Genomic DNA, 13730 nt, shown 5'->3' on the forward strand with positions numbered 1-13730 from the left:
CCGTCACTTTACCTAGGAGTGGTGTGTTCGATACTGCTGTTGTTTTGGTATACCAAGAAAGTGACATTTGTGGGCATGGAGGATCCCTAGTGTCCCGACATTATATGTGGAGGTTTAATGTTCCGAAGGTGATTCGATCAATGGCTAAGTTTAAAACCCAGTAATAAAATATAACTTGTGTGCTAAGCTACCCTGGGATCCTAACTTGACCTCGAGAAATTGTACCCGTTTGGTGTATCCACGAGCAACAATAATTAAAAAGATGAACTTAAATCGTATGCATTTAATAAGGCATGCATATGGAAAAGAAAATTTTAATAAAAGATAATAAAGTGTTCATGCATTGTACATAAATCATGTATAATCCTGCTATGTATTAGAACATGCACATTTTACTTGTTCTTTTTATTGTTACATGTTGGTAGATGTTTGATGTTTAATTTATAATGCATATTAAATGTCCTATTTACTTAAATTGTGAGTCATGTTAGTGATTAATGTTCTTTCATGCTTAATAAATGCTCCTTGTTGCATGAATGTTAAATTGAATTATGCAAATGTCATAATTGTATTCCTCTGAATTATTGCATGAAATCTTATATGTGTTCTTTATGCTTATTTATTTCATTAGAGGGATTCGTACGCAGAATTCTTCAGATTTATGACACCCTCTATTTGTGGTTTTTTGCAGCCGCAGGAGACTAGTGAAGCGACTAGCTTCTGGTAGAGTTACGAGTGTCACGTTTTTGCTGGACAGTTCACAGAAGGATAGCGTGACTCAGTCTTTTTCTTTATTTACTTTTATGTCATTAAAATAACTCTGATATGTCCTTTACAATTAATGTTAGATACTCTTTCTTTCATGATTAATAAATAATGAGTTACTATGATTTGAGATGATAAATGTAAGCTCTATTGTGGTTGGTTGTTTTATCCAATTGGGAGTGGAACCGTAAAGGTCTCAGATTTCTAGAAAGATTTCTGTAATGGTTCAAAAAAATCGCATTTTCAAGTGTTTGAGTTGGGGTCGTTACAATATCCAGATCTGGATCCACATTAGTTGTTAGATAAGATATGCATTATGGAGTGTAATTGTATTATGTATTTTATTTATTTCTTTACCCCTTATCCTTATTTTGATGTGTATTAGACTCCAGGGGTATTATTATGACAACGTTGTAAATAGTTATAGAAAGATATGTTATAATGAAGGAATACCCACATGTCTCAAAGAATTGACGTCTTGGGTATTGTGCAACAACCTCTTTCTTCTCTCTCTTTATCTTCTTCTCCCTGTTCGAGATTCTGGTTTCACAGTCTCCTTGAGTAGGTTTGACCAAACCTATCTTCTCTAGCCCGAACTTGTACTCCTTGACTCTTCATCCTCTATCTAGCCAGAACTTGCTCTCCTTGACTCTCTTGAAAAACATGCCTAAATAACAACACTTTTTTCCCAACCGGATCATAACACTTTTATCCTTTTTTGACCCTCAGTGAAACCAAGAAAGAAACATTTGACAACTTTAAGAGATAACTTGTCTCTGTATCTATCAACTTGCAAAACAAAACATACACAACCAAACACCTTCAACATATCATAGTTTGAAACTTTTTCATACAGTTTCTGAACGGGGCATATGCCTTTAAGCACTCCATAAGGCATATGATTTATCTCATAAATGCCCAATTGAACTGCATCTGCCCAAAACAATTTGGGTACTCCACCAAATAGAAGAACTCTTGTTGTCTCCAAGATATGTTTATTTTTTCTCTCAGCTATAGCATTCTGCTAAGGAGTGTAAGGACAGGACTTTTGGTGAACCACACCTCTCTCTGGAAAGAATCTTTCAAACACATAGCAAATGTATTCATCACCAGAGTCAATATGCAGAGTTTTAATCTTATCTATATTAGAATATGGATCGGGTATGGATCTAATAGAGAATCCATATCCGATACAACTTCTTATACATGTATATGTAATATGTTTTTCTTGTAAAGGGCAGTTTTGTACATGTAAAATTGTTTGTAACCCTATAAATGTTAATGAAGGATTAGTGCAGCATTAAGAAAAGTTGTGGCTATCAATTCCAAGCAAGGACTCGAGTTCTCTCCTCTCTCCCCCTCCTTCCCCTTTCTCGATTTTTGAGGTAGTTTTATCATGGTATCAGAGCAGTGGCAACTCTGGGTGTAATAGGGTCTTCATCGTAATGTGACAGGCTGAGTCTTCCTCCTCGTCATTCCTCAGCTTCAGGCGACCCCTTCTGGTCATCTAATCTCGTCAGCCATGTGTATCCTTATCTGTCTGCTACACAGGTTGAGTCTTCCTCCTCGTCATTCCTCGTTCCTCAGCTTCACGCGACCCCTTCTGATCATCTAATCTTGTCAGTCGTGTGTGTCCTCATCTGTCTACTACACAGGTGAAGCCATGTTCTTGCATCGCCAGGTCCTTGTCTGCTCCAGATCTGCTAGAATCGAGCCAACACCTTTCATCTGAGTCCATTAGCTGAGCCCTCCTCCTCTTCTTCAGTCGAACCCAAAATTCGACTTCTCCTCTAAACATGTAAAGTCGAGTTCTCTTCTCCAATCAGGTCGAGCTCTCTTCGAAGGGCTGAGTCTTTCAGTCAAGTTTGCCCTGCTTCTCTTTTTTTTTCAACCGAGTTCTCCTTTATCCACATTCTTCTAGCCTAATACCAGATGAGTTCTTTCCGTTCATGAATTTGCTCACGCCTCCTCCTTCCTCTTTCATCCCCGCCTACTCAAAGTTTGCAAATGGATACTTCAGCCAACCCTGGTCTTTCCTCCAATTTCCTAGGGCAGTTAGTTTCTGAAAAGCTAAACACAAATAATTATTTGACTTGGAAGAGGTAGATTATTCATTTCATTCGCAGTCAAGACCTTTCAGGTCATGTGGATGGCTCCACTCCACCACCTGTAGAATTCATCACATAAGAAACAAAAGAAGAGGGAGGTTTGTCAAACATCATTCGCAACCCTTTATTTGTTGGTTGGATGAAGCACGATCAGGCTCTCATCGTGTACATCACTTCCACATTATCATAATAAATATTGGTTTCTATTCCTTATGATTGCACAACCAAGGTATTGTGAGAGAGTCTAGCTCATACCTACTCTCAGATATCAGAGGCTAAGGTGTTATATCTTAAGCGTGAATTTTAACTTTTAAAAAAGGGGACAATGACCATTATTGAATATTTAAATCAAGTCAAGAGCATCACAAATCAATTAGCCATTGTTGGATATCCAGTGTCAGATAAAGAAAAAGTGCAGCAGACACTGAATGCCCTGGGATCAGAGTACCACATTCTTGTGACTTCTTTATTGTGCTTGCCGATGTTACCTAGTTTTGAAGATTTCCGTGCTAAATTGTTCCAGTACGAGATGTCCTTGAAAAGCATCTCTGATGCCTCAACAGGGCAATCATCCATACATGATGTTCTTGCCATAGGGATAACTGTTGACCGTGCACGAGGAGGGCGTGGTAGAGGTAGGGGAGCACAAGTTCAGGGTAGTCGTGGTTTGCTACCTACACCCAATGTCACTCTTAGCCCGTCAAGAAATGTTCCCACGTGCTACCAGTGCAACAAATGTGTCCATATCAAAGCCAATTGTTGGTTCAATCCTCAAAATGCTCAAAATCATAATAGAATACAAAATAATAGAAATGTTGCTACATCAGGATCTGTGGGTACTTTTTAGGTCAGTGATGATGCTAAGGATCTTTTCTTGTCTGCTATGGCTAACTTGAACTTTAAACAGAATGATGATGGAATATGGTATGTAGATTTAGGGGCAGCAGCTCATGTCACTAGCAATGCAGGTAAGTTCTCTACTTTGATCCCCTATTTTGGTAAGTCTAATATTGTAATTGGAGATGGGACTCACCACCCTCATTTCAAACCTAGGCAACATTCTCATCCCTTTGTTTGAATCTTCATTCATTCCTCTATCTAATGTTGTCCATGCACCAAATATAAAGAAAAATATTGTCTCTATTTCTAAGCTTGTTGATTCTACCAATTCTTCTGTTGAATTCACTCCTACTTTTATCTTTGTCAAGGACCTTCAAACGAAGAAGTTGTTCGCTAAAAGAGAGCGACGTGAAAACATGTATATCTTTAATAAAGATCCTGCCTCCAGTGTTCTGAAGCCTCCCAAGTCTGATTACACTTCTAGAAGTATTCTAAGTATATCTAAATGTAATAAGTCAGAACTTTGTCATTCCCGTCTTGGTCATTGTAGTCAAGTCTTTATTGAAAAACTAGTGTCCAATGGATTTCTTCTAGAGTCTGTTTCTCCTTTGTTGAAGAATAAAATATGTTTCAGTTGTCAGGTCTGCAAAGATCATGTACTTCCTTTTCATCAAATAAATAAAAGAGCCTCCATGCCTTTTGAGATAATATGTTTTGATGTTTGGGACTCAGCCCCCAATCCTTCCTCTTCTAGAAGTAAATATTATGTATCCTTTATTGACAGTTTTTCTCGCTTTATCTGGATATTCTTTATGAAACATAAATCAGAGGTTTTTCTCATCTTTTGTCATTTTCATGCCTACGTTAAAACCCAATTCTCTCAAAACATCCAAATTCTCCAATGCGATGGAGGTGGTGAGTATTCTTTCAAAGAATTTTTAGATTTTCTACAAGATAATGGGATACATCGTAGAGTTTTTTGCCCATACACTCCACAACAAAATGGAATTGTTGAACATAAGCACAGACACATTGTGGAAAGTATAATGAGTATGATGCATGGTTCTAATGTGCCTATTAGTCTTTGGACATAAGCTTTTCATACTGCCACTCATGTGATAAATCGTCTTCCTATGCCTATTCTTGAAAATCAGTCTCCCTATTATGTTCTCTTTGGTGACCATCCTGATTATGATGAGTTACAAGTTTTTGGATGCACATGTTATGTTCACATTGATAGATCCATGAGAACTAAATTTCAGAACAAAGCCTCAATATGCTGGTTTGTAGGCTATGCAGATGAACACAAGGGTTACAGGTGCTATGATCCTGCCAATAGAAAGATCAAAATTTCCAGAAATGTTATTTTAATGAAAATAGTTTTCTGAGAAATAAAGCAGATCACAATCGTGAATATATTGACACCAATGATAATTGGTATGATCCATGGCTCAATGTTGAACTTATTTTACAGGCTGGGGTTTATACTACTTTGACTCCTGAAAGCACCAATGATGAGACAATTTCAGATGAGGCATCGAAGACAGAATGTATGAGATACAAAGGAAATGTCTATACCAGGAGACTCAAACAGCGAACAGATGTGCCTACTGGAGAACATGTGGCATTATCCAATGACAGAGAGGCACTAAGAAGATCAGGCAGGATAAGGCATCCCATTAAAAAGTGGGTGAGTTATGATAATTTTTTAATGGATTTTCAGTTTTTTCTCTCTAAGATTGAGAAACATGAAAACCACTTATTTTTTGTCAAGCCATTCACTCCAAGAAATAGATTGAAGCAATAAATGAGGAAATTGAGGCACTCTATAAGTGTCAAACATGAGAAATAGTTGGACGTCCTCCAGATAAAAATATTGTTGGCTCAAAATGGGTTTATAAGATTAAATATAAACTGGATGGTAGCATTGAACATTACAAAGCATGTCTTATTGCCAAAGGTTTTTCTCAAGAATACAGTCAAGATTATGAGGAAACTTTTAGCCCAGTGGTGAAAATGGAAACTAGTCGTATTATTCTTGGTCTGGCAATTGAACATGGGTGGACCTTTAGTCAACTTGATGTTAAAAATGTATTTCTGCATGGGGATTTAAAGGAAGAGGTCATGGAGTAGCCTCAAGGTTACGCAGAGGGAGATCCAAAGGAATATGTATGCAAATTAACCAGAGCATTGTATGGCTTAAAGCAAGCCTCCAGATCATGGTTTGAAAGTTTCTCCTTAGAAATTCAAAACCACGGTTTCATCCGTTCCCAACTAGATAATTCTCTATTCATATACAAGGATGATACAACTATGGTTTTCTTACTTATATATGTTGATGATATTGTGATCACTGGCAATGCTCCAGACCACATTCAGCGAATTAAGGTGCTTCTAAGTATGCGATTCAAGATGAAAGACCTTGGGGAACTGAGATATTTTCTTGGTGTAGAGGTGGACAGGCAGGATGGAGAATTGTCATTAACCCAACACAAATACACTCTTGATCTTCTAGCCAAAGCAGGAATGATAGATTGCAAACCTTTGCCTACACACAATTTTTTCAATCAAAAGCTCAGCATTTGTGATGGTGAGTTGTACCATGATGCAAGCAAGTACCGCAGTATAGTGGGCATGTTACAATACCTCATTTTTACTAGACCAGACATCATATACTCTGTAAATCAAGTATCTCAGTTCATGCATGAACCGAAAATTGGTCACATGGATGCCGTCAAATATATTCTTCGTAATCTAAAAGGAACAGTGGGTGATGGACTCACATATGTTCAGTCCTCATGGGGGACACCAAAACATGATATATTGGCATACACAGATGCAGATTGGGCAGGGGACCCAAATGAAAGGAGTTCTGTTTCAGGTTACTGTGTTTTTATTGAAACAAATCTTGTCTCATGGAGTAGCAGAAAATAGAAGGTTGTAGCAAGATCTAGCATAGAGGCAGAGTATAGATCTATGGCAGCTGCCACAGCTGAAGTGACCTAGATTAGACATCTACTTACAGAAATGGGAGAGAATGTCTCAAGTTCAATTCTTATGTATGATAATAGAAGTGTCATGCAAATTGCGATCAATCCTATTCATCATAGTCGAACTAATCATATTGAGATCGACCAACATTTCATCAGACAAAAGATAGCAGACAAAGAGATTGAACCAGTTTATGTGTCGTCAAAAGACCAAGTTGATGATGCGTTCACGAAAGGTCTCACAAGTAACCGTTTTTGGTATCTGAAGAACAAGTTGCACATGGTTTACTCCCATGCACAACTTGAGGGAAGGTATTGGAATATGGATCAGATATGGATCCAATAGAGAATCCATATTCGATATAGCTTCTTATACATGTATATGTAATATGTTTTTCTTGTAAAGGGCAGTTTTGTATATGTAAAATTGTTTGTAACCCTATTAATGTTAATGAAGGATTAGTGCAACATTAAGAAAAGTTGTGGCTGCTGATTCCAAGCAAGGACTCAAGTTCTCTCCTCTCTCCCTCTCCTTCCCCTTTCTCAATTTCTGAGGTAGTTTTATCAATCTGCAAATTGATTCTCAACCATAGCATAAAAGCTCTTAAATTTTTTAAAAAAATTACTTTTTTTTTTTTATAAAATATATCCATGTAAACCTTGTACAATCATATATAAAAGTCATAAAATAGGATGATCCGCCTTTTGACACAACAGAAGGACCCAATACATTTGAATGTACCAAATCAAAAGGACTTTCTCATTCCCTATCACTAGACTTAAATGGCAGAGCATGACTCTTAGTCAATCTACAACTCGCACAATCTTTAACATGGTTTGATACAACTATCTTTGATTTTCCAAAACTTTTCGAGGGCACTAAACTTTATAACCTAGAGCTAGAAATATGCCCCAGTTTCAAGTGCCACAAAAGAGACTCATCTGAAACTAAAGCTTCATATCTGGTTTCAACTTCCTTCTGCTTCCTCATATCATCAATCAAGTCTAGGTAGTAAAGATCTCATTTTCTATGACCAATCTCAATCTTCTTCCCTGACAACTGATCCTGCACAGCACAACCAACAGAAGAGAAGACACCATTACAGTTAAATTTGGTAATTTGACTCAGAAATAAGATTCATAGCAAGGAATGAAACATGATAAACTTGAGAAAGATTGAATTTACTACCAAAATAAAAATCACAAGTAATTGAACCTACTTTGAAAACAAACATAGAACAACCATTTATAGTGCGAAAGATACCACTATAGGGGCGACAATCAGCAAGGACAGACTCATGAGGTATCAAATGGCATGAAACTCCATAGATTATTAGCCAACTAGAGGTAAAACCTAAGATACCTGAGAAAGTAACACCAAGAGAGGAGGCAAGAGTGGTAGAGGAAGAAGGGCTAACGACTGACTGAGCAAGAAGTTGCAGTTGCTGGATCTGATGTTGAATCTTCTGCTGAACATGCTCTAATTTTTAAAGCTGCCCACTACCCATCACTTCACCACTAGTCGATGAAGAACCAACTGACTGCTCATTCTTGGGCATTATACCCTTACTCTCAGTAAAAACTACATAGGTACCACTTCGCTTTTTCTTGAGAATGAGACAATAATTGTTCATATGACCAAAACCCTTGAAATAGTGACATTGAACATAACTAAGATTACCTCTTCTGCCAGATCCCATCTCTCCTCATCCTCCAGACCTACTTCCACCTCTTTCACTCATTTTGCCACCTATCTGCCTAGATACAACAATGGCATTATCCTCATAAGGGAATTATCTAAGAGACTTTATCGTAGTCTCTTCTGCAATTAACTGAGCAATAATAACCATGAGAAACTCAATAACTTTGTCAGTCTCCCTGTACTGACCAAGAAGCCCCAAACAAGTTTGACATGATGTGCAAGACAAATATTTCGTAGATTTCTCATATTTCTTTTGGCCCTCCATAAGTGCAAGAGAATCTCAGATTCTTTGCATATCAGAATAAAAAATTTCAATTGGCTTGCTTCCTTGGCACATACTTCTCAACTCTTGAGTGAGTTGATAATGTTTTGCCCAGTTCTATTGTCTATAGACTTGCCTGAGATATGTCCAAACTTCTTTTGCCTTATAGAATTTTGAAATATTCATTGCAATTCTCGGTTCCACAGACCCAAGAATCCAAGCCTTAACTTTCACATTGTTCATAACCCATTCAAATAACATCTGAAGCATTGTTCATGACTTATCAAAACCCTCATTAGAAACTTTAGGTTTTGCTTTTTAACCATCCAAATAGCCTCTCAAACATTTCCCAACAACCACTGCTTCCAAGAAAAAAGCCCAATATGCATAGTTTGTCTCATTTAACTTAACATGGATTATTTGAATCCCTTCCTCCATGATACCACCAACCGACAATATTACCAAAAAATAGAGGGGATTAAGCTTACCAAAATTCCAACAAAAGGCACTTCAAGAGTCAAATGGAAGGCACAAGGCACAAATGAAAACCACAATATGTTTTTTATGCATAAGAAATACTGAATCCACACAAAACACAACACAAAATCATCAAATAATGGCAATCGACATCTTGAAAACCTTAGAAATAGCTTACCACAAGCTATAGATGCCCTAAATTTTGTTCAAATCTTCTCCAAAACCCCAAAACAACTTACCTAAACATTTTTTTCCAATCTCTTATATAAAAACAACCTGAATATAACTGATTTGGGTTTCCAAAAACCAAAACCTGAGCCAGATTCAACAATTTTCTTAAATTTGGACTGAAACTTTCAAGAAACCCATAAAATCTTGAAAAAACCACTAAAAATCCAAAATAAGTCCAAATCCAATGGGGTTTGATTTGTGAAACATCTAAAATCAAACCCTAACAAGTGGATAAGCCAAACTAACCAAAATTGGTTTGAACAGGCCAGTTGTTCCTCCAAAGACGACATTAGGCCTGAACCGACTTCTCTTCCTTCCAGATTCAGCTCCTTATCTTCCATGCACACTCTAGCTTTGATACCATGTTAGAATCACTAAGAAAGAAGAGGGAGAGGAACTAGGGTTAGAAGAGGTTTAAGAAAGGAGAGAACAAAATATGTGCATTCTATTCAATGTTGTGTGCGAGGAGCACACACTTACATAAAGGGTCGACCCCCTTAAAGTACATGAAAAGAAAAGATTTAAAAAGTCTAATATACCCCCTTCTTGATAGGGTATGTACATAATGGTCTAATAAAGTTACTTTATACATATTTATACTACACTATATTACATATGTTAAAATATATGTATACATGTACATATATATCTATATATACATACATATATTTAGTTATATAGGTAAATTCCCTGTAGGGTATTTTGTCTTTTCACTATAATAAACGGTTTTTTATTCTTTCTTTTTCTTTTTATTTTTCATTATCTTTTTGTTAAGTGCCATTGGGGGCTCTATGGTCAAATTGACCATAGAGTCATTGGGTTGGGACTCTCGATGGTAAAAAATATGACCATTGGGAGATCCCAATGACTCTATTGGGAGCTTCCAATGGTCCCCCTCTACTCTCCTTTACTTGTATATATAGGAGTGTGTTCCCTATTCTTCAATGCTTGGTGATTAAGCATTTGTTCAATAAAGAGATTGTCTTTTATATCTTGTGCTCTCTTTAGCCTTTGTTGGCTCTTTGTATTGTCCCATAGTGGACTTGTGCTCATGCATATTGTGTTTGTGCTATTGTATGCCCTTCGTGGTTCTTGTTATTGTACTTCTACTTACTTCATTACAACATAGACTTTCAATAATTTTCAATTGTTTATGGCTTATATCGGTCAAAAAAAGGAACAATGTAACTTTACTAAAGCATGTAAAAACACTCGATGGATTGATGTTATAAATGAAGAAATTAATGAAAAACAGTATAGGTCTGGAGCCAGATCCAGACCCGTGTGTGTTATATACCACTTAATGGCTTTGTTGTAATTCTCATCTTTGGTTGCAGGGCAGTTTAGTACCCTAAATAGTTTGTAAACACAAACTATAAATAATTGATTTCATGGTTGCGGGTGACATTGGCTGCAAGTCGATACACAGTTGGTATCAGCCCTTCCCATCATGTCTTCCTCTTCACTGCAACAGATCCTGGTGAGTTCACTGCAATAGATCCTGGTGATATAAAAATTAACATGGTATCTGAGCAGGCCATTGTTGGGTTTGAAGAAGTCTCCAAAAGGTATGACCAAAGAGACGTCTGATCTCCAAGTCAAAATTATTTTTTCATAGCTTCTCTCTCTCTCTTTTCTTTTACCGAATCTGCCTCTAAACAAAATCTGTTTTTCACGATCTGAATCTCCCTTTCTGCTGAGATCTATTCCTATGTGAAGCCTTCTTCTTTTCCTTTTTTTTTATAACAAGTCGATGATCTGGTAAAATCAGATCATCCACTTCCCATTATCTCTTTTTTTTTCTCTCCCCACTGAACGTTAGATCTGGATATTACATATATTCCCTGTTATCTTGCCCCTTCCTTAAGAATCAACGTTCTCCCATTTCAGCCACTTCTATTTCTGAGATCAATTTCATTCACGTGCTTGGGGTTTCTGAGATCCTTTCAAAGTGTCACCCAATTTCAGCCCAATATTCCCCATTCACGTGCTTGGGTTTTCTAGGAAATTCCTTTTGCTAATGTGTACTGCGTTTTATATCGGTTTTGCACTCTATTCAAGGTAAAGTGTATATTTATATAAAAAAGGGCAGAAAATATTGGTTAATTGTAGGATCTGAACGTGTCTGTTGGCAGCTGATTTCAGATTTGAGCATGTGAACAATTGTTGACCCTAAACCCTAAAAAAAAAAAGAGGAAGGGTAAAGGAAGGACTACTCATGGTTAATCTTATTTACACCTCTTGTGTGTGCTTTGCATTTTCTTTCTTCTTGTGTTATGGATTCTTTCTCATCCTTCCTATCTCATTCGGGCCTTTCCTCGAGCTTTTTTAATCAACTTGTTTCTGAAAAATTAAATACCTCAAACTTCTTGACTTGGAAGAGACAAATTATTCCTTTTATAAGGAGTCAAGGCCTCCTTGGTCATCTGAATGGAACTACTTCAGAGAAAGGATGACAAAGGGGCGATCTCAACTGTATATGTCAAAAATCCATAATTTAAGACTTGGGAAAAGAAAGACCAGTCAGTTGTGGCCTACATCACTTCAACTTTGTCGCAGGAAGTGCTTGTAGCTATACCTGATGATTGTTTAGCTAGCCAACTTTGGCATAAATTAGTTCAGACATATTCTCAAGTTTCACAGGCGAGAATGGTGTTTTTGAAGCGAGAATTTCAGTTGCTTAGAAAGGACAATATGACCATCATGGAGTTTTTAAATAAGATGAAGACTATCACAGACCAGCTTGCTATTGTGGGGTGCGCGCTAAGTGACACAAATATGGTTCAACAAACTCTGAGTGGGCTAGGGCCTGATTACAACATGATTGTTACTTCTCTATTGTGCTTGCCTGCCCTCCCTACTTTTGAAGAGTTGCACGCCAAGTTGATTCAGTATGAAATGACTCTGAAAGGTTTTTTTGAGGAGTCACACTCTCACACACATGCTCATGAGGTTCTTGCTACAGGAATGCCAATTGAGCGAGGACGAGGAGGTTTTGGGTTTCGTGGAAGAGGAGGACAAGGATGGGGAGGACAAGGTAGACGTGGACAGCCTACACCAAATATGATGTCAAATGCGCAAGGGCAAAAGACAGTACCCACTTGTTATCTTTGTAATAAAAGAGGACATATTAAGGCAAATTATTGGTTTAATCCTCAGAATAAAGGAAAGTCCCCACAAACAGATATCAAGAGAGAGTCTGGTAGTGTCAAGGCTAATGATGAAATCAGAGAGTTACTGTTATCTGCGTTGGCGGGATTAAATCTGAAGCAAAGTGATCAGGGGACTTGATATGTTGACTCCGGTGCAGCAACCCATGTGACTGGTGATGCTGGTAAGATTCTTAATCCTATCCTTTATTTTGGTAAAGGTAGCATCATCACTGGAGACGAAACTCATCACCTTGTCTCTCACATTAGAAACTCCATTGTTCCTATGTCAACCTCTACTCTTAAGTTGTCTAATGTTCTTTATGCTCCCAATATTAAGAAAAACATTGTTTTTGTCTCCAAGCTTGTCAATGATAATCATGCCTCAGTTGAATTCACTCCCTTTTCTGTGCAGGTCAAGGACCTTCGCACGAGGAAAACATTCACTGAGGGAAAAAGGCAAGGGGACATGTACATCTTTCAAGAACATATCTTGGATTCTGCTCATTTTGGTCATTCCATCTCAAAGAATTTCCTCATGTCATCTTCAACGTTGACTAAGTGTGTTGTGAATGTTTTTTAATGTAATAAGCCATATGTTTGGCATAGTCGGTTGGGTCATTGTGGGAGTCAATTTATTGAAAAGCTTGTTTCCAATAACCTCATTCCTAAGGATAGTCTGAATACAGAAATGAGTGATCAGATGTGTTCCAGTTGTCGTCTATGCAAGAGTCATGTACTGCCTTTTAATTCTGTTAATAAAAGAGCTTCAAAGCCTTTTGAGATTATTTGTTCTAATGTGTGGGGACCTGCTCCTGTTACTTCTGGTTCTGGAAGCAGATACTACTTAATTTTTGTCGACAACTACTCTTGTTATACTTGATATACTTTATGAAAAGTAAATCTGCAGTTTTTTCTTTGTTTCAAAACTTCCACTCTCTAGTCAAAAATTAGTTTTCTGAATCTATTCAATATTTCCAATCTGATGGAGGTGGTGAATTTTCCTCCAGTGACTTCATACATTTTCTTCAAATTAATGGGATAGGAAAAAGAGTGTCTTGCCCTCATACACTACAACAAAATAGGATAGTTGAACGAAAGCATAAACATATTGTTGAGAGTGCAATAAGTATGATGCATGACAACAATCTTCCTATTTCTTTGTGGACGAAAGTTTTTCATTCTGTTGTGCATGTGATAAATAGA

Source organism: Nuphar pumila, chromosome 3, assembly GCF_984573655.1.
Source record: "Nuphar pumila chromosome 3, dmNupPumi1.hap1.1, whole genome shotgun sequence".
NCBI lineage: Eukaryota > Viridiplantae > Streptophyta > Magnoliopsida > Nymphaeales > Nymphaeaceae > Nuphar > Nuphar pumila.